This window comes from Camelus bactrianus, chromosome 12 (assembly GCF_048773025.1).
Source record: "Camelus bactrianus isolate YW-2024 breed Bactrian camel chromosome 12, ASM4877302v1, whole genome shotgun sequence".
Classification (NCBI taxonomy): Eukaryota; Metazoa; Chordata; class Mammalia; order Artiodactyla; family Camelidae; genus Camelus; species Camelus bactrianus.
In genome coordinates this window covers 45,550,887-45,572,164 of record NC_133550.1, presented here as the reverse complement: position 1 = coordinate 45,572,164, position 21,278 = coordinate 45,550,887, and the positions used below count along the sequence as shown (strand labels likewise).

Here is a 21,278-nt window from a genome sequence, read left to right as displayed (position 1 = left end):
TCTTGTATTTTATATATATGTGTACCATTATATTATTTAGAGCTAAAGTGACAAAAGCCATAAGCAGACAAACTCATCCAGAATTACTATCTCCAGCTTTTCTAATTTTTAAAATGAAAGGAAGCTACAGTGATCAGAGATGCCTGCAAGTAAACCCAAAGGCAAAATTTGGTTGGGTTCTTGAAGCTTTATGGTGGTGAGCTGCTGAGCATTCATAACATCCCTGGTCAGGGGAAATCTTAAACACATGGATTCTCTCTCAGCCACGGTATCAGAATACTGACTTTTTCCCTTCTGTCCTGACAGGGAGATCTACAGTAAAAAACATACAATAGCACGACATTTCATTCAGCAAAAGAGGAATTTAAGACTCCCCTACCTCCAGTACAAATTTAACATGTGCAGTATGACTTAGTGTTCCAGTTTTATTTCACTGTAATGTACAGGCAAAAAGCATCATGAAAAAACAGTTCAAAAGAAAAGAAAACATTTTATGACTTGTAACATAGAACAGCTTCACTTCTCCCTAACCACATTATGGCTTAAAAGGATTTCTTATCAAACTCTCACCATAGCAAAGAAAAAAGAAAGCTTCTCTTACCAGAGTGGAATAAAGCTTCAACCTTGCTATAACGTTTTCTGCAGCTCTTGTTTGAAAAGACAGACCCAAAGCGGCTTTGTGCATACAACTGATCTGGCTGATCTCCAGTCCCTGCACAAAAAAACAGTATAATTGGCTCTCAAAAAAGTGTTGTAAACATTCATCATGATGGCACTTGCATGTTGAATCTGGTCACTGTTACTCTAGTAGACTTTTTCCAAACAGGCCAATTACGTTTCTACTTTCAACACTTGCTGTTTGGTTTTCTCTATACATTGCTGACATTAACATGTTTAAAGAAACCCTGAATTTGTGACTGTGAGTTCTACTACCATGTCAGTACCTTTGGGTTCAGAAAGTGTGGTTCAAGACTTAAAAAAAAAAAAAAAAAAGCTGTCTAAATCAAGATGATGTCATCCAATACTTTACTTTTCTCTATATGTCTGTATCTGTATGTCTTTATTTTTAAGTTTGACAATATTCAATCCGTTATTTATAGGACAATGAGTTATCAGTATTATTAGGTAACTTTCATTATTTGATGAAAGTGACAATTCCATATCTCTACTTTGCATGGGAGCCACATCAATAATGCCTACAACATACCCTGGAGTCTGAGACCAACTATGTTGCATTTCTACGGCTTAAATATTCCACTGTTCCTTTGCCCAAACTTTCAAAGGGGTCCAAATACAACCACATCCTTTAATTCTTATGGGAGTAATGAAGGAGTTATACAGTCTGGACTTTTTCCTTATTTTTAAACATTTAATTTTTATGGGAGCATTAACTGATTGTAACTATGAGTGGAATGTTCCTGTTATCAAGAAAAAGTGAACTAGGTTAAAAAATTAGCCTCAATGAAAAACACAGCCTCAAATTGTATCATTTCTTACAATAATCTGAGCAATACATTGATCTGACAACTACGTGAGTATGTGACCTTTGCCTTGCTTCCCAAGTGTATAAAGGCTGGTTAACAGTTATCAGCAGTGCTGCCATTTAAAAAATATAAATTAATGCTATGGGTATTTGGGGTTTTTTGGTGTTTTTTTTTTTGATTTTTATATCTGGTAGCTTTTTTTTTTTATCATACATGCTAAACAAGTATATCAAAGCAATTTGTGATTATACAAATTATGATTATATAAATCTCTAAAAACAACAGATTATGACAATTTATAAGATGTGTCTTCCAGAAGCAAGTAAAAATCTAGGTATTCTACAAGTGTAAAATTCTATGTGTTGTTGAACCTTTTAAAGCAACATCTTTAAAAACCTAAAGACTTGAAAATTCCTTATTTTTATTTGTGGATGTCAGTGCCATTTAAAGATTTTGACTATAATTCAGAATACTACAGAGGGATAACGTATACAGCTCCTCTAGAAAAACAGAGGGATAACCTTCGAGTGTGGAGAAACACGCCCTTTATACTTTTTTTTTCTAAGGCTGATTATCAGTGAACTAAAATCTGCCTTATTATGTAACATTTGCCGTAATAAAATTTTCCACTAACATATTCTTATTTAATTCTTTCATCAGAATAGTGAAGAGGGTATTAATGTTCTCCATTTTACACATGGGAAAACTGAGGCTCACAAAAGAGAAAAGATTTGACAAACTACTGTAGTAAATTCTTAGTGGTAGGACCTTCTAATGTTGTTCAACTACGTCTTAAACCACTTCTTCTAAAACACTATTTCCAAGATTGAAAAAAACAGTCTGAATTTTCAGTTTCTTTGGAATGAAACTGCTGGATCATGTGGTAGTTCTATTTTTAATTTTTTGAGGAAACTTCATACTATTCTCTATAGAGGCTGTGCCAATTTACATTCCTACCAACAGTATACTAGGGTTCCCTTTTCTTCATATCCCTGCCAACACTTATTTCTTGTCTTTTTGATGATAGTCATTCTGACAGGTGTGAGGTGACACTATTCAAAATGATGTATGTACCCCAATGTTCACAGTAGCATCATTTACAATAGCCAAGATATGGAAGCAATCTAAGAAACAGAAGAATGGATAAAGATGTGGTATATATACACAATGGAATATTACTCAGCCAAAAAAGAATGAAAAGTTGCCATTTGCAACTAAATGGATGGTCCTAGAGGGTATTACACTTAATGAAATAAATCAGAGAAAGACAAATACTGTATGTTTTCACTTATGTGTGGAAGCTAAAAATTAAAACAGATGAACAACTGTAACAAAACAAAAACAGACTCACAGATACAAAGAACAAACTAGTGGTTACCAGAGGGGAGAGGGGTGGGCAGAGGGGCAAGATAGGTGAAGGGGATTATGAGGTGCAAATTACTAGGTATAAAATAAGTTACAAAGAGGTAATGTACAGCACAGGGAATATAGCCAATATTTTATAATAACTTTATATAGAGTAAAACCTATAAAAATAGCAAACCACTATGTTGTACACCTGAAACTAATATAATTTTGTAAGTCAACTATACTTCAATTTAAAAAAGAAACAATTTAACAAAACAAGTTTATGTGATTCAGTTTGCTGATTTGAAATGGGGAATAAACATCTAGAGAATTACTATCATGTACTTGCAGCTGTGATACATAGAGGAGCTCAAAGATCTCTTCCTAGGCCTAATGAATTTTAGAAAAAATTAGCAAATTAACTTTGAAAAGGTAATTCCTTGTGATTTTATTTAAAACATTTTTTTTTAAAATTTAAGAGTTACCTATTAAGTATCTACTAGGTAACAGATTCTTTAAGTTCTTAGGATACAACAGTGAACAAGATAAACATTTTCCTTTTCTTTATGTTATTTTCAGTCTTCCTAATTGTAATGGGTAGTGTTGCCTTACGTTCTCCTCACTGAGAAAATAGTAGCCACTGTACAGGAGCTCCCAACTCTCCTAATCCACCCTACTGATCTACCAAACTCCTTTGAACTTTACCTGTGAACCCTTCTGGAGTTCAAGGAACTTTCTCATGCTAATGCTTCTCATTCACATCATTTACTCCCTCTGCACTGAATCATTCCCATCATTTAAAATCCTGCTTTAACATTTCCCTGTATTTAAAGATAAAACCCTCCCACCAACCCATTTGTCTCTCATATCAACATACTTATTCATTCAAAAATACCTCAAAAGATCTACTTTCTCATTTTTCAATTCCTTCTCAACTTATTCTTATAGAATATCCATACTCACAATCCATTAAAATAAATCTCATCTTTCTTGACAACTCAATAGTGTCTGAAGCCAGTTAACTAATTCCTTCTTGAAACATTGTTTACTCTTGGCTTTAGTGATGCCACATGCATATGATGTTTATCATAACTTGCAGGTCTTTTAATCATAGGTTCATTTTCTGGCTTCTCACCCTCTGCCTGAATAATATGTTTGGAATACAAGCTGGTTGGTCCTGGACTCCTTTCTCTTCTCAATCTACACTTGCCCTGTAGGTGTTCTCATCCAAGTCCATGGCTTTAATTATTATCTATATCCTTTTGACTACCAAATTTATATCTGCAGCCTGACCTCTCCACTGTACTCCAAATGCCATTCTCCATCTGCTTACTGATCTCAGTTCTTGGCTGTCAAGCAGGCATTTTTAAAATTCAAACATGGCCAAAGCAAAACAACTGATTCTACCATGTCTTGGCAAATCTCAATTTTCTCTAGTTTTCTTTTTTAATTTTAGTAAAATTCACCAATTGTTTAAGCTAAAAACAAAAGAGTTTTTAAATTATATTTTTGTGTTAAAAACTTATCACAAAACTTATCATCTTAACCATTTCTAGGTATACAGTTTTATAGTGTTAAGTATATTCTCACTATTGTATAGCCATCTCTAGCACTTTTTCATCTTGCAAAATCAAAACTCTATATTCATTAAACAATTCCCCAATAGCAATGATCCACTGATATATACAATGATATAGATGCAATCTCTAAGTAATTATGCTGAGTGAAAGGAGTGAAACAGGATGAGTTCATATTGTATGATTTAATTCGTACAAAATCTCAAAAATGCAAACTAATTTACAGTGACAGAAAGCAGATCAGTTGTCACCTGGAGACTAGAAAAGAGGGGCGGTAGAGCTTGTGTGAGGAATAGCCAAGGGTCGTAAGGAACCTTTTGTGGGTAACAGACAAGTTTATTATCTTGATTGTTTTACTTTCTTGAGTATATACAAATGTCAAAACTAATCAAATTGCACACTTTTAAATATGTATAGCTCAATTTATGTCAATTATGCTGCAATAACATTTACAGTAAATGTGTTAATATAACTGAAATCAATAAGAAAATGATAATCAATCTAATGTTTAAAGGCAAAAAATATTTGTACAGGCACTTCACACAAAAGGATATCCAAATGGCCAATACCCTAGGAAGGAGTGCTCAACAGTATTTCTCTACAGGGAAATACTCATCATACTGAATAAAACGCCTAAAACATTATTTCAAGATTTGGAAAGAATGTAGAACAAGTGGAACTTATACACTGCTTAAAGATTAGCAAATTGGCACAAGTACTTTGAAAAAGTTTCAGCATATACTGAAGCTGAAAATATACTTACACCATGACCCAACAGCTACAATCCTGAATTTATACTCAAAAAGTATATGAATATGGCATCAAAAGGTATACACTAGGTTGTTTATGAGAGCTCTCTTTGCAATAGCAAAAACTTGATCTCTTTGTTCTTTGCAGGGGGAGGTATTTAGGTTTGTTTGTTTGTTTGTTTGTTTGTTTGTTTGTTTATTTATTTATTTATTTATTTATGATGGAGGTACTGGGGATTGAACCTAGGATCTCGGGCATGCTAAGCAGACTCTCTACCACTGAGCTGTACCCTGCCTCCCAACAATAGCCAACAGTTGAAAATTTTTAATTACAAATGTCCATCAGCACCAAAATGGATGAATGTGTTTCAGAATATTCATGTAAATAAGAAAATATAATCAATGATAATTAGCTACTGTTATACACAAGATCACCGGTGAGTCTTTTGCACATGCTGAGAAAAGATGACACACACACAGTGTCTTTCTTGTATGATTCCATTTACACAGGCTTCAGAAATAGTCAAAACTAATTTATTAATAGATGTCAGCCTACTTGTTATTTTTGGGGTTGACTGAGGAAAATAACTAGGAAGATGTATGAAATAGTTTGCTGAAATGCTAGTAATATATTCTTTCCTACTAGGGTTATACTTACAGAGATGTTCACAATGAAAATTCACTGAGCTATTCACTTAAGAGTCTACACTTTTCTGGATGTGTATGTTTCAATAAAACTTTTTCAATATATATATGTGTATATTTATATACCAAATATATAATACAATCATTATGATATATGTTCTTTAGAACAGAATTTGAAATGCTTGTGAAAATGTATTGCTAAGGCAATAGTCTATTTTGTCCTGATAATGAAAACAAATCACAGAGATAAGGTTAGAACATTGCAGTAGGAAAATAGCCATTTGAATAATTACTTAGCCCTGGAAGGCTTCTCTAGAAGACACTGTCAGGGTAAATAATGCATTTATTTTTTCAAAATAAATTTAGTCACCATTGTAGCACAGATATTGTTCTGTATTCATTTTACACTATCTTTTTATAAAACTTCTTGGGGTTCTGACAGAGAAAAAAAAGCTTGCTTTTTTGTGCAGAGTTACAAAATCAATGTCTTAGAAAAAGGGAGAAACATAAAGTAGTATTTTATCCTTTACACTATCTTGTTGCTTTTTTCCCTCACATTACTCATTTGAATTTTATGTATTGTTTACTATGTTATCCAATGTTCACATAATAAAATGAAAACTGCTATCAGGGATTACAGTTCATCATGTAACTCATTCTTCTGATATATATGAACGCAATTAGCCCTGGAGGAAAAACTGTGTTTATCACAGTGATACAAAAACAGGCTTGAATATATGGAAATTTTGTAAGTTGCATATTGTTGCTATGGCTCATTTTCCTTACCTGTGAAAGACATGGTAATATTCACCCTCCTGACTGATTGTGAGAAGACAAAAAGATAACGTCTGAATCGCCTAGAATAGACCTTTACACGTTGTAAGTGAAAGAATTATACATGAACCTACAAAATACGCTTTCATCTAAATACATTATCATATCACGCACTAGTAACAGGATGGTTTAGCCACTGTATCACTACCGTTTCATATAATAGATAAGCTTGAAATATAATGATACAAAATGAACAAAAAGACTAATAATACCAAGGAGAACAGATATTGTAGAATAGTGACCCTGTAGCAGGAATAGGATTCCAAAACAACATCCTTTCTTTGAGCAGAATTCTGTTTATGTACCTGTGACTGAGCACTCCAGTCTGAGTGAAAAAAAAAAAAGACTGAAAGTATCTCAGCCATAACTTAAAGTACTAAGAACTGTGTCTATAGACTTATAAAAGTTTAGAGATTATTATTTATTACTACATAAAATCATTGCATTGCACAAGCATCAGTTGTAGCTCAAAAAGAAACAAATTTAATGGAACTGCTTTCAATAATAAGCTCATGGATTGACCAGAAGTCTGATCTCATTGTAACTTTTATTGCTTTAAGTAGACTTGGTTTATAGTCTCCCTTAATATTTCCTTAGAAAAAAATGGGATCTCTTTAAATAGTGATGAGACCAAGTATAAACAAAAGAGAGAAAAGAGAAAAGACATAAGAAAAATAAAAGCAACAAAGAGTAATACAGGAAAACACAAGAAGATGTAAATAAAATCTCAGGGATTCATCTTTTTTTGTTGTGACATGCATATGTCATGATACTTCATTACGTCAACTAACCTACTATTTCAGAATATGAGTGTATGTATATGACTAGTCATCTCAAATTTAAGTCATTTAACATTGTTTTGCCTCTTCCAAAGAGTAAAATAATTTCTGTGATTTTTAATATAATTAAAAAAATTCAGATTCTATCAGAAAGTAGATCAATTATTTGCTGAACATAGGAGTGGAAGCAGAAATATTGACTGAAAAAAGTACTGTTTAAAATGAGGAAACTCTTCTATATCATGTTGTGATAGTAGTTACATGGCTTCATACATTTATCAAAACTCATCAAAATATGCACTTGAAATTGATATATCTTATTGTTTGTAAGTCATAGCTCAATAAAAATTATTAATACTAAGAAACAAGACAATGAATAGGCAAAAAAAAAAGGTAGGAGAAATTGAATTTCATATTTCATAGCAGTGCACAACTCCAAAAAACTACTATTTATAAAGGTAAATGGTGTTCTTTGAGTTATGCAACAAAGATGGTCCTTCATACCTTATTCTTTCATATCATTTAGAACTTCATCTTCTCTGTGAAATATTTGTCAAAGCACACACTTATCCCTTTAACTCATCTGCACAGATTCCAAAACTTAATTAAATTAAGTATGCACAAAACTGTACTTACATAAAAAGCTTATGATAATAATCTCTTAATGGAATATAATAAACTCCTTCATAATAAATAAGCTGGTCTTCTTATTAGTTTTAAAGATTTTAAACAAACATAATAATAGTACATGACAACATTGAGTATCACTATAAAATAAAACACTATAAAGTAGCATGCAAAAAAAATGACAGTTAAATGAAAATTGAATTTGAATGGCAATAGTCACAGTTAATACTATTTCTATTTCCTTTTTTTGCTCCTTTTATTTTCCTCTGACTTTTCTCTGCTCTCAATTATGCCTGTCTCCTTGCCCCATTTTCTTCTTTCTTCTTTTTACTTTTTCTCATTATTGTAGCAGTTAATGTTTGTTGAATCCTTTCTATGTGCTAGGTGCTAATTTGAGTGCTTTACATATCACGTAAGTTATTTTTTCTTCTTTCTGCATATCTTCTTCTTTATTAGGGCCTTCAGCTTCCACTTTTGAATACCTTGGGGTGCCAACCAACATTCATGTGTATCATCTAACAAATAAACTCCTTAGAAGACAATGTCAAGGCAATGAACAGACAGCCATAACAGGGAGAAAATATTTGCAAAAGCTACATCTGATAAAGGACTATTATCCAAAATATACAAGGAACTCTCAAAATTCAACATGTAAGAAATAACCTGATTAAAACATAGGCCAAAAACTTTAACAGATACCTCAACAGGGAAGAGAGACAGATGCAAATGCTGCTCCATAGGAAAAGATGCTCCACATCATATGTCATCAGGGAAATGCAAAGTAAAACAACAAGATACCACTGCACATTTGTTGGAATAGTCAAAGTCCAGAACACTGACAGCACCATATGCTGGCAAGGAATTCTCACACACTGCTGGTAGGAACGCAAAACAAAACAGCAGCTTTGGAAAACAGATGGTATCTTACAAAACTAAACATACTCTTGGCATATAATCTAGCAATATTCTTTGGTATTTACCTAGAGGACTTGAAATTTTTTTTTTTTTTTTGATGGTTTAGGTACATTTATTGGTTTTCTTTCAGAACTTGTCTACAAAAAAGCAAAGTTAAAAACCAAGTCCCTGGCAAGAGGGTGAGAACCCTTCCTCTTCCACGAGAGCCCTTCCCCCTCCCCATGTTCCCCAACTGTGTCACTGCTGTGGTTCATGGGGGTAATGATCAGATAAAAATTTGCACACAGATATTTATAGCAACTTTAATTATAATTTCTAAACCTTGGAAGCAATAAAAATGTCCTTCAGTATGTGAATGGATAAAGAAACTGTGGTATATCTAGACACTGGAATATTATTCAGTGCTAAATGAAATGAACAATCAAGCCATAAAGTCATGGCTTTCAATGCAAATCAGTAAAGAAGTTAATCTGAGAAGACTGTATACTGTATGATACCAATTATATGACATTCTGGACAATTCATGGTAACAGTAAAACTATAGAGATGATAAAAAAAATCAGTGGTTGGGGGTAGGGACAAAGGGTGAACTGGAGCATAAAGGATTCTTAGGGCAGTGAAAATATTCTGTACGATATAATAATGATGAATATATGCCATTATACATTTGTCCAAACACACAGAATGTACAATACCAAGAGTGAACTATAATATAACCTATACAATTGAGGTGATAACGTGTCAATGTAGGTTCATTAATAGTAACAAATGTACCACTCTAGTGGAGGATGTTGCTACTGGAGGAGGCTATGCATGTGCGGGGACATGTATATGGGACATCTCTGTACCTTCCCCTCAATTTTGCTGTGAATCTAAAACTGCTGTGAAAAAAATAAAATTTTAATTTGAAGAAGATAATTAAAAAACAACAAATACCCACATAAAATGAGGTGAACAATTCTTAACTGTACAACTTAATGAACTTTTAAAAAGTTAATATATTTGTTGATCCAGTTTTTTTAAACGAATTGAATTACAGACTATGTCCAGGGGCATAAAATCCTGCTTTATGGTCCCTTCCGGGCATCCCTCTTCCCCACCATCCTACAGTAACCACTCTTCTCACTTCTGTTACTAACTTTGTCTGCTTTTTTCATATGAAATTCTTCATATTGGAATAACACCATAGGAATTATTTTATGTATGACTTCTTTTGAAAAACATTCTAAATGTAAGATTTAATACTGCTTTCCCATGTAGCAGATGTTTGTTCATTTCATTTTTGTATACTATTGCATTGTATGACTAAACTGTATCTAATTTATCCATTCCAAATTAGATGGGAATTCGAGGCTTTTTTTACTATTAATAATTATTTTGCTTTGACTGCTTAATGGAATTTACAAAATTTCCTTTTGACATTATTTTACTAGGAAAATGGGACTTTTTAAGCCTCTTACTATTTCTGAAAATACAAAAAGGAAAAATAATACCAAAAAAAAGGCTCTTCCTTCATAGGGACAATGAAGTCTTTCCAAACATAATTCTCTGAAAATGAGATTTTAGGGAAAAAAATCTGATGAAAAGCATCACAGAGAGGCTCCCACTCTTACCTTTGAAAAGACTCTGAATATGTGTATATATAAAATTACAAAAACAATAGTTTTAAAATTGGAAAATACATAAGTAAAGTCACATATCCATGCTTGCAGGAAAAAATGGAGGACAATCTTACAGATTCAAGTTATTTTGTAAGTGGTGTTTTTGAATTCCTAAAATTAATAATATTTAGTTTTCAAATATCCAGGCATGTTCCTAGTCTTTCTGGCAAGGTCTGGTATTGTTCTTTTACTCAGCACTCTGCCAGAAAGGAAATTTTTCAAGAATGACTAAGATTATAATAATTGGAGTTCTCCATTTTAAGAGGGCTTTGATTATGCAATATGATCCTGGTGAATTAAGAGAGTCACAAAACAGAGGTAGAGTTTAATCTGTTTTAAATTTTTGATCCAGAATACGTCTACTTTAGCCAACTTCTCTTTCATCCTTTTATTAAGGAAAACCTGGGAAGTAGGCAAATTCGTCTGCAACAGGCAGAGGATCCTGGTATGACCCCTGAGGATAGCTTGGTGGACCAAGTTAAAAATGCACATTTAAAAAGCTGCATAAGGTAAAATCTTTTAGGAATCTTGTATTATCTTTCCTCTTTATCTTATGATTTACCAGGAAAGTCTGTTAGAAACTTCACTATCTGGTAAATAGTTATTCCACTACTGACAGGCACTCAACTACCTTCACAAGAAACACTTGGGGTGCATTTTTAAAATCCAAATTCCTGGACCCTATTGCAGAGTGACTGCACTGGACTCTCAGGTAGGCAAAATAGCTCAGGAAACCCCTATTTCAATCAACTTAAGTGACTATGACAGTCATCAGTTTTAGAATTCACTGCTCTAGGATACACACATACATATGTATTATATATATATATATATATATAAAATAGATAATCTATGACAGGATTATAATTTCAAGGGAGATTCAGTTTTTAAAAAATTTCCCTTGAATTATTGAGTTTAACAGATCACCATTTCATTTAAATAGAATTAAAGAATTTTATAACTGGTATTCTACTTACAGTGCTGAAATATAAATATATATATATATTTCTTGCCCAATTTAAGCATATCAGTTTTCATTATTTAACTTTCATTACTTAACTTTTCCAAAGCACACAACAGAAAATTAATGAAAGGCAACATGCAAATTAATACTCAATCCTACTGATCTGATAGAAAAATGGCATCAAAGCGAGGATTAAAATGGTAATTTAAAAATAATAGATTTTTTCTGATTGTTTCAGTGAAAGTGCTTGATTTTACTTTTGAATACATTCATTTCAGCTAAGCCATGCCATACCCTGCTGGAAAGATAATGTTATTTCTGGTTTACTGCTGTCCACTTGCTTTCAGGACATAATAAAAAATATTCATATGTGGGTGATTTTCTGATTTGGAAAGTTATTTTTCAATATAGTATAGTTGAAATGTCATCTTGGTTTTAAAGGAGAAGAAAATAGCATGTTAATTTATTCAGCCAGAGAGAATTCTAGTCATAGGTTTTAGACTGGAGGGACCATGGCTGAGGATGAGTCTGTCAGTAATTGCTCCTATTCCCATCCACTCAAGGAATGATGGGACCTCTAGGAAAAACCAAAACATACTGTTTAAGTAGAACCTTGTTAAAAACCAAAAACAGAATAATAATAAATAGGATCACAGATTTTTCTCTCTCCCCTCTCTTCACATAGTTCAGTGTGCAATAAGCCATGTGAACATCTATCGCCATAAAATACTTTAAAAATATTTTTAAATTAGTACTTTTAAAGAGCTAGAGGTTTAAAGTAAAAAAACCATAGACTATATTTTTTTTATTGTCAATGCAAAGAGCAAAATTAGAAGGAAAAAACCTACTAATGGCAAACATAGAAAATAACTCATAAAGCTCTGAATTGAGTATTATTTTTAAAGGTGAGCAATCTGTTATTAGCTACCTACAGTATTTTAGCAGCCACTTTAGATTCATTTTAGAAGAGTAGATACGAATACCTTTAAACTATTAGATTGAACACTTACAATCATTAGAGACTGTGAAACTAAAACATGCCTCATTTTTAAGTGTTTATTTTATTCCACATCTCCAACCAGAATTCTAGGCTTCACTACCTTGACTGTCTGAATAGTCCCCATAATCCTTGCCGTCCCTTCCCTACAAGCTCTCAAAAGTGCAACCAGCGTTTTTCTTGGTAATATCTGATTCCCACAGCTTGCCAGTTCTCCGTATGGTATCATCCTGAATCTTCCTTAACCTCGTTGTTAGGCTTTATTTGCATTTAATATTTACATGGATAAGGACAGTACTAAATCTTCATTTGAAAGTATAGAACGAGAAGAAAGACAACAATTACCCACTGAAGCACAATGCGTGCTTGTCATTATATGAGATGATTTCACACATATCCAGTCTACTTTCCACGATTCAGGAAGGCTATACTTAAGAGAGTGGAAAAGCCATTAACAGGTACGAACTCTACATGTGGAATGAATATTACTGAGTACTTTCAGATTGAGAAAAATGTCAAAAGTGGGGAAACAGTAATCATCTCATATTATTAATTCCAGCAGGCAATTTTTCGTCTCTTTTTGTGGAAGCTATTTATGAACACACTTTTTAAATAATGTACAGAATATTTTTGGAATGCATGAACAACAAAGCCAAGCTATTTGACTGTGGCTCCAATTTTAGAGATAGTAATTCAAGGAGTGAGGAAAGTTTTCAGATGCCATTTCCAATGACCTTCTAGTTTTCTAAAAATAACATTTCCACACATCAAAACAGCCTCAACACTACACTCAGTTCTTAGAGAAGTGATCAAATAGTAAGACATTTTGAGAACTTATCCCAACATAAACATATATTTATGAATCATAAAAGTATTATTACACTAATAGAATATGTACATTATAATACATACACAAACTAGAACTTTTACAGGAATGAGATAAAGTTTAAAGAAAAAACGTTAATAAAGAAGGTTTCATGCTATCATTAATGTGATAAGCAGGTTTCTAAAGTGGCTCCCAAGATTCCTGTACCTGAAGTGACACACTGTATAATCCCGTTCTGGTGAATGTAGCCAGAATCTGTGACTCTGACAGCGTACTGCAGGTGCTCAAAGCCTGGCAGGTTCACGGATTCGGGCAGACCTAAGAACACGCGCGCTGCCTTTTTCGCCGAGCGGAGTGCACAGGCTTCAATGGCGGCGGTGGTGGCAACTCCCGCACGCCTTACACAGGAAGGCGAACAAAGCCAGAACCCACCCAGCTATGAGCTACGGGCTAACCAGTGCACTTGCGTAGCGCACGTCATCTGTTACGTAACAACGCGTGGGTACTGCGCATGCGGGATAAAACCGCTCAGTCACTAGGTGCCGGAAGTCCACGCGGGACTCTGACTCCGTTGTCCTTACAGACAGGAATATCACTCTGGTGATTAGGTTAAAGATCACTTCACTTTGAATTAACAAAAGGGGGATTATCATGGGTGGCTTAATCAGACGACACTTAAGTGAAATGTCAGAGCGACTCCTGGTTGTTTGGAGAAAGCAAATAGCCTGCCTATGGGCACCACTGGGAGGAACTGGAGGCTGCCTCCGGAAGCCAAAAACAAGTCTCCGGCCAACAGCTAGCATGAAAATAAGGACTTCACTCATATCGTCACCAGGAAATAAAATATACCAACAAGCAGTTATGGTTGAAGAAGGTCTTAAGCCTCCAGATGAGAACTGCACCTTGACACCTCATGTCAGGATGAAAACAGATAAGCAGAGAAGCCTGTATGTACTATAATTGACCCATATGGTTCTTAGGTCGAAGTAAATGTTAGAGTGAAGGAGTATCTACAATCTTACCTACAGAAATAAACCCCTTTCCTTGTCTCCTTCTCTACTCTCACCTGGGACAGTAAGGAAACTGAGGCTTAGAGTAAATTTATCTGAATAAAGAATACATAACACCAACTATTATATAAAGAACCCACTCTTCAGTAGCCTCCTATTTTAAAATGTTTATCCCTTATATTTGATGGTTTTCAGACACCTTTATTTACTTAGATATTGACATTATGTTTTGAAGACTTATAATTCAATTCTTCAACCCTAGAGACATCTTGAGTGGTAAAGCGGGTGAGTTTGTATGAAATACACCTGTTCTCTAAACACTTCAATCTCCTCGACAGGAGTTACAGCAGGAGGAGGCAAACTGTCCTATGGTGGGTCTCTGCTGCCTAATTCAACAGAACACCATTTTTAGCGTTATGATTATGGAATCAGGAAAAAGCAAAAATACACCATCATTGTACAGGTAGTTAAATTGTCACTTAAATAGAAAATAATACATTGAGAATATCACATTTAAATTTAATACCCAGCTGTTTTTTTCTGACAGAATTTCTATGGCCTTTTTCTGAACTACTTCCTACAGTCTTAAAATATTTATGCCACATTACAGGGTAGTGTGTGTGCCTGTGTCTGTGTCTGTGTCTGTATTATGTGTTTATATGTGCAGAGTTTATCTTGAATAATAGAAAACAACATGTTAAAGACTGTCTATAAAGCTGAAGCTAACTCCAATAGGTAAAATACAGTCTGTTAGGTTTTTCTTCCCTGAGCAATGTATTTTGTAAATAAAGCGTTTGAGAGCCACCAGTTAAATTCACAGAAATGATACTTAAATTTTTTGTCCTTGCTATATTAAAAAATACTGTCACTAAATATCAGTAATTAACTAGGCCATGGCAGAAATTGCATACATTATCAGTTACACGCAGATGAGACATGTCTCGTTCTATTTGTGGTGGGGGAGGGAAAAGATGTTCTCTGAACACAATACAAAAGAGTTTTAAAGTCTTGGCATGTTTTTTCCCTCAACTCTTGTTCCTCTACCCCTTAAAGTATAAAACATACATACTTATTATGCTTCATGTCCTTTCCATGAATATAGCTCTCTGGAAAATTGTAGGTCTCAAACCCATTCACATGTTTATCATTGTGAATGAATACAGATATGACAAACAGCACTAAAGTACACATTTTATTTTCCTTTTTGATTATTTTTGCAGTAAGTTACCAATGTAGGTAGGCCAAATAAAACATGTTTCTTAAATTTTAAAATGTCTTCTTGCCACTGGTTATATGGATGACTATAATCGGTCTCAGTAAACAATTATTTTGGTGGGACTTTATGCCTCAGTGCAAAGAATCCACAGCAAAATCGATAAAGTTTCACAAAGTGCACTCAGAATTCCAATAGGGACACAAGTGTTCATTATCCAAGGACTTCAGAGAATTATGTGAATTTCTTAGAGAAATTAAAATGCACTCATGAACAGTTTAACAAAATGAGGATGGGCGGAATTGTAGTTTATAAATGAAATTTGTTACTGAGAAAAATCAATTTTGTGCTATAGTCAACACCTGACCTTCCACTGCTATTACAAAAAGTCATAGAGCCTCAGACTCTGTGTCAGGGATAAGCAGGCTTTCTGCTTTATTATTTCTGTTTGTAACATAAGGGAGCCCCATTCCAGCTGCATGCAGCATTACTTCATGAGTATATAGAGTATATAACTGTATTTAAATCATTTATATATTACATTTTACAAATGTAATAGGGAAATGTGTTCGTTTGCATCCACGGTTTAAGAGTTGGAACAGATGGTGAAAGGCTCAGTTTAAACTAATATGGGCATTAAAATAACTGATATTGCATGCATTCCTTGATATAACAGAAGTTTAGTTCACTATAAAACGGGCTTGTGACTTTCCGGAATATATTAAACATAATGTGTCTTTAGCAATAGTTGTTCTACATGAGGAAATACACTGTTAGAATTTACTTATAAGAATTTTTCAAACTTAAAAAAAATGTAGCCATTCATTCAATAAATAGTTACTGAGCACCTGTTACTTTCAGGCACTGTGCTTAGTACTGAATTGCTTATAAAGAAGATTAAGACGTGGTTCCTGCCTTCAAGATAAAATCATGATCTGGTGGAGAAGATGGAGACGGATGATAGAAAACACTGACAACAAACAGCATTTGGAACACCTCTGTTTGCAGTGACTAGGTCTGTGGCATTTTCATGCCCTCCGGGATCCAGGTCTGCAATTCTGATGGTTGCAACAAATTGGACACAGAACCAACTCTTATTGGGTCTAGAGTCCAGCTGAGACCCTCTGTTCTTTTTTGTTTTGTGTAGGTAGGGGCAACTGAGAAGAAATTAACTTAATGGCCATACATTCATTATAGAATTTTCATCAAAATATCTAAAAAAAAGACATTAAATTAAAAAAATACAACATTGAATAATCATTTGAAAAATAAGAAAAACTGTCCACATAATGGAAATCTGTATTAGTCAATATTTTGCTTGGAATCTTATTTTGCATGCTATCTTGCCCAGAGTAGATTATTTCTTTCCTATCTTTCAACACTTTTGCACTGGGTCCAAGTTCTATTCAATTTTCTATAGTTTCTGACACACATCTGGAATTTCCTTTGCCTCTAGGCTTCTCTATATGTTATCACCCTTGCCACGGACACCTTATCCCTAATAACCTTTTCAGACTTTGTCTTTGGAAGCTCCTATTTCTCCATCAGAACTTGACTTAAAGATTAATTTTTCAGGCATATCTTTCCTGACCCATAAATTACGTTAGATTCACCCATAACATTTTCATTTTGAACTTTTAATTTTAAGAACTTTGTTTTAATTCCTTGCTTAGTATCCACCATGTACAGCAAGAATACAAACATAATAATTATGTGCTTAATGAATATAGAAAAAAGAGAATGATCATATAACTCCCCATCTTATGTTAAGTAAAATACTACCTTATTTGGCTAATTTTTTGTGCATCTGTATCTACTGGAACTATGATCTGCAGACACTGATAAGTAGAAATGAATGCACAACATAAGGTTTAAAATGCATAATAAAATTCTTTATTTAAATCAGTATGTTACAGTTTTCTTATAATTAACTAGTTATATCCAGTTCTTTATGCTATTTCAGAAATGTTGTTATTACTTAAGAAATCAGCAACATGGTGATAATGAGTTTTTAATTTAGCCAGCCTTCTCTCTAGGTACTTTTTAAGTTTGGTTCATCATCTAGCTTCTTCACAGGTGTTGCCACACTGTAAGATGGTATGACTGGGAAGTAGCTTTACATGGTTTTTCTCCTTGATACCTCATTGATGATTTTAAGCAAAGTTTACTAGGTGATTTGGAGAATATGGGGCAGTTTAACTACACAGACTGTCATACAGGGCTGCTGCTCAGTCTTCTGCTAATCTAATGAAACTCTCTAAAGTTAGAGGCAAATTGTTTACTTAAACATTAAAGAATCATTTGCAGTATTTAAGTAAGAAGAGATAAGCAGTGAGGATAGAGAAAATTGCATCTATACTTCTTAAAATGATTTTATATTGAAATTACTGAATATGGAAGTAATGATCATTCAAATATGTGCACCTGCTTATATTTGATTATAACATCAGCCTTTCAAACGACCATCTATACTCTCAGTTTACACCTAATTCATTTGCACTAAAATTTTACTTTGATGATTGTGCATTCAAATTTTTGCAGATGTTCTTACAGAAAATATTTATGAAAATAAGCTCCTCAAGATCTAATCCTTCAACATTTATAAAAACAAAATAAATCTATCTAAATATCTTCAGTTTTTTCCAAATAAGTACTTTCTATTTGTTTACTCAATTCATTTCTCTACAGAGAATATATTCTATAAAATTATTAATATTGAATTAGCATTCACACAAAGAATATTATTGTTCCCCTCTGTAAAAATAAGAATTAATTGATTATTTATTAAGTACTAATACCATTTCACTTACTTTTGGCAAACAAACTTATGATCCTGTTGTGAGTCAAGTCAGTTTACTATTCATATACAAATAATATATTTTATTTACATAATACAGTGTACTATATAAAATGCTTCAACATCCACAATACTTTCTTGGATCATCTAGTAACTCCTTGAGAGAGGCAGTAGAATTAGTTTACCCTTTATTGCAGTTGAGAAAACTGAGTCTCATATAAATAAGGTAATTTACCATAAGTCAAGTAGCTGGTAAATTATGGAGTCAAGGATCAACTCTGGGTTTTCTGTATCAATGGCCTGTGCTCTTTCTCCTGAAAGCATACTTTCATTTCTATATGCTACTAAGTATTTAGAAACTCACCTAATTTCTATTTATATCTATAAAATTCCAGGTTGTATACTTTTCACTAATCTGCAGATATTTATGTGCATTTACTAAGTTGAATATAAGACATCAATAATATTTCTGTATTTTATTCACATATAGTACCGTAAGACTTTGCTATGGCTAATGCTTTCCTAGCTGACGTCGAAAACTGGTAACTCCCCCTAAATTCATTAATGTACATACAGATTATATTTCTCATCATTCTTAGAAGCCCCATGTGATCAAAGACTAGTTTAGGGCCAGGGAAAATAAATGAAAGCAACATATTCAACTTCCCATCTGTGTCCTTAAAAGAAAAAAAGACCTTATTTATTTCTCCTCCCCAAAGTCTTAGTGTGCACATGATGTGAGAGTCACAGTAGCTGTCTCAGACCCAGAGAAGGAAGTTCCATGTTGAGGGTGGCAATACAACAGGACACAATGAAGTAGCATCACATCAGCCTTTAGGAAGAGTTTTGTGTTGTGTACTTTCAGACTGTAAAATAACTTCTGTATTTTATAATCAGTGTTATATTTGGACCTTTTTAATAACATTCTGAGTCCATATTTTAAATTATACATATACATACACAAATATATGTAATAATTCAAAGAGTTAATTCAGAATTTTCTTTTTTACATGTTATAAATCATTGTATAATTTATATGTTTATATGTTGAATATATAGTTCTGTAAAAATAAATACATATTTTCAGATAGATAATTTAATGAATGGGTAATAACTGAAAATAGCTTTCTATTCAATTGAGAAGTGTTTATCTTTTCTACTACCAGCTGAAATAATGTTTCCAGGCTTCTTCGTAGCATTTGAAAATAAGGGAGTAGTCTCTCTTAATTCGGAGAAATCTAAATGTACCATAGCTCTTGAGCCAAAGTAGTTCCATGGTAGATTAGGAAAAGCTCAAGTTAATTTAAATAGGGAGCATCTTTGTTATTTACTCTGAATTAGATTTTTATCTTTCTCCACATTATTCAATGTTGGGATGACCAAGGTTCTATACTTGTAGTTCCTCTATCCCCTTGCTATTCTCCCCTCTATTTTTTTAGGTAAACAGTGGCATGTCTCAAATGTATATGCACGGCCAAAAAAGTATTTCCTTAACTCAAAATCGGTATATTCTACTGTCTACTTGGCACTTCCACTATGTGTTTGTGTTTATATTCAAAACTGAACTACTCGATCCCTCCTCCCCAAAAGATAACCTACTACAAATACGACCTTTCCCATGGCAGCTGATGGTAACTCTATCCTTGTAGGTTTACTGGCCAAGAAACTTGAAGGTCAAAACTGGAATTACATTTGATCTTCTTTTTCCTTCATACTGGCCATTTAGTCTATCATAAAATCTTCTTAACTCTATTTTTTCAATTGAAGTATAGTTGGTCTACTATTATATTAGTTTCAAGTGTACAACATCATGATTCAATATTTTATAGGCTATACTTCAAATTATTACAAAATAGTGGTATATTCCCTGTGCTGTATAATATATCTGTATTACTTATCTACTTCATACATAGTCGTTTGTATCTCTTAATCGCATACCCTCAACTTAACTGTTTTGAATATTTTTCCTGAATACAACCATTCAATTTTTCATTTCTAGCATTGTACCCAATATACTATCACATCTTCCTAAATTCCTTCTGGAGTCTCATAACTTATCTCTTTACTCCAACCATCCCCATTCCCATATAAATGTATATTTTAAATATATATCAAATTTTATTAATATATAAATGCAGGGGCCTGAGATGTCTTTCAAAAATGTAAGTTGCATTATCAGTCACCTCTGTTCAAAGTCCTATGACTGCTCTACCTTCACTTAAAAGTCCAAGTTCTATAATTAGGTAATGTATATACATGAATCTAACTCTTGTTATTTCTCCAATATCCTCCTTTACACATTTCCTCATCCTCAGTTCTAGTCACACTGGCTTCCTTGCTGCTTCAGTCAGTCCTGTGGTAGGCAGCTTCTGAGATGGTATCCAGTGGTACTTGCTTCCTGATATTTACATCCTTGTATGATGCCTCTCCTTAAGTGTAGGCTGGACCTAGAGACTTGTTTCTAAATGACAGAAAAAGTCAAAGTGATGGGCTGTCCCTTCTATGATTAAGTTACAGAAGATCATTTCTTCTGTTTTGCTAGTAAGCTCTATCTCGTTGGCATTCTCTCTTGTTCTCTTGCTTACTTGCCCTGATGTTATGTGATGCTCTGTGGAGAGGTATATAGGGCAAGAAACTGAAGGTGTCTTCTGGCCAAGAATCAGCAACTAAACCCTCACAACAGTCAGCAAGGAACTGAATCCCGCCAACAGCCATGACATAAAAAACTTTTTTTTTTTTTTTTCCGCTGAGCCTTGAAATGGCTGCAGCCTCATGAGACCCAATGACTCACCTAGGCAGCACCTGGATTCCTGACCCATAGAAACCAGGAGATAATAAATTTTTTTTTTTACT

General features: G+C 33.6%; 1 protein-coding gene across 1 annotated transcript in view; it reads right to left on the bottom strand.

The window, feature by feature from the left end:
• LOC123616141 (alpha-1,3-mannosyl-glycoprotein 4-beta-N-acetylglucosaminyltransferase C) overlaps positions 1-21,278 on the bottom strand; it is a 588,644-nt gene that overhangs the window by 340,368 nt on the left and 226,998 nt on the right. The window contains exon 3 of the mRNA XM_074375319.1: positions 602-712. The gene's annotated coding sequence lies outside the window, so the exon portion shown is untranslated. The remainder of the gene's footprint in view (positions 1-601; positions 713-21,278) is intronic.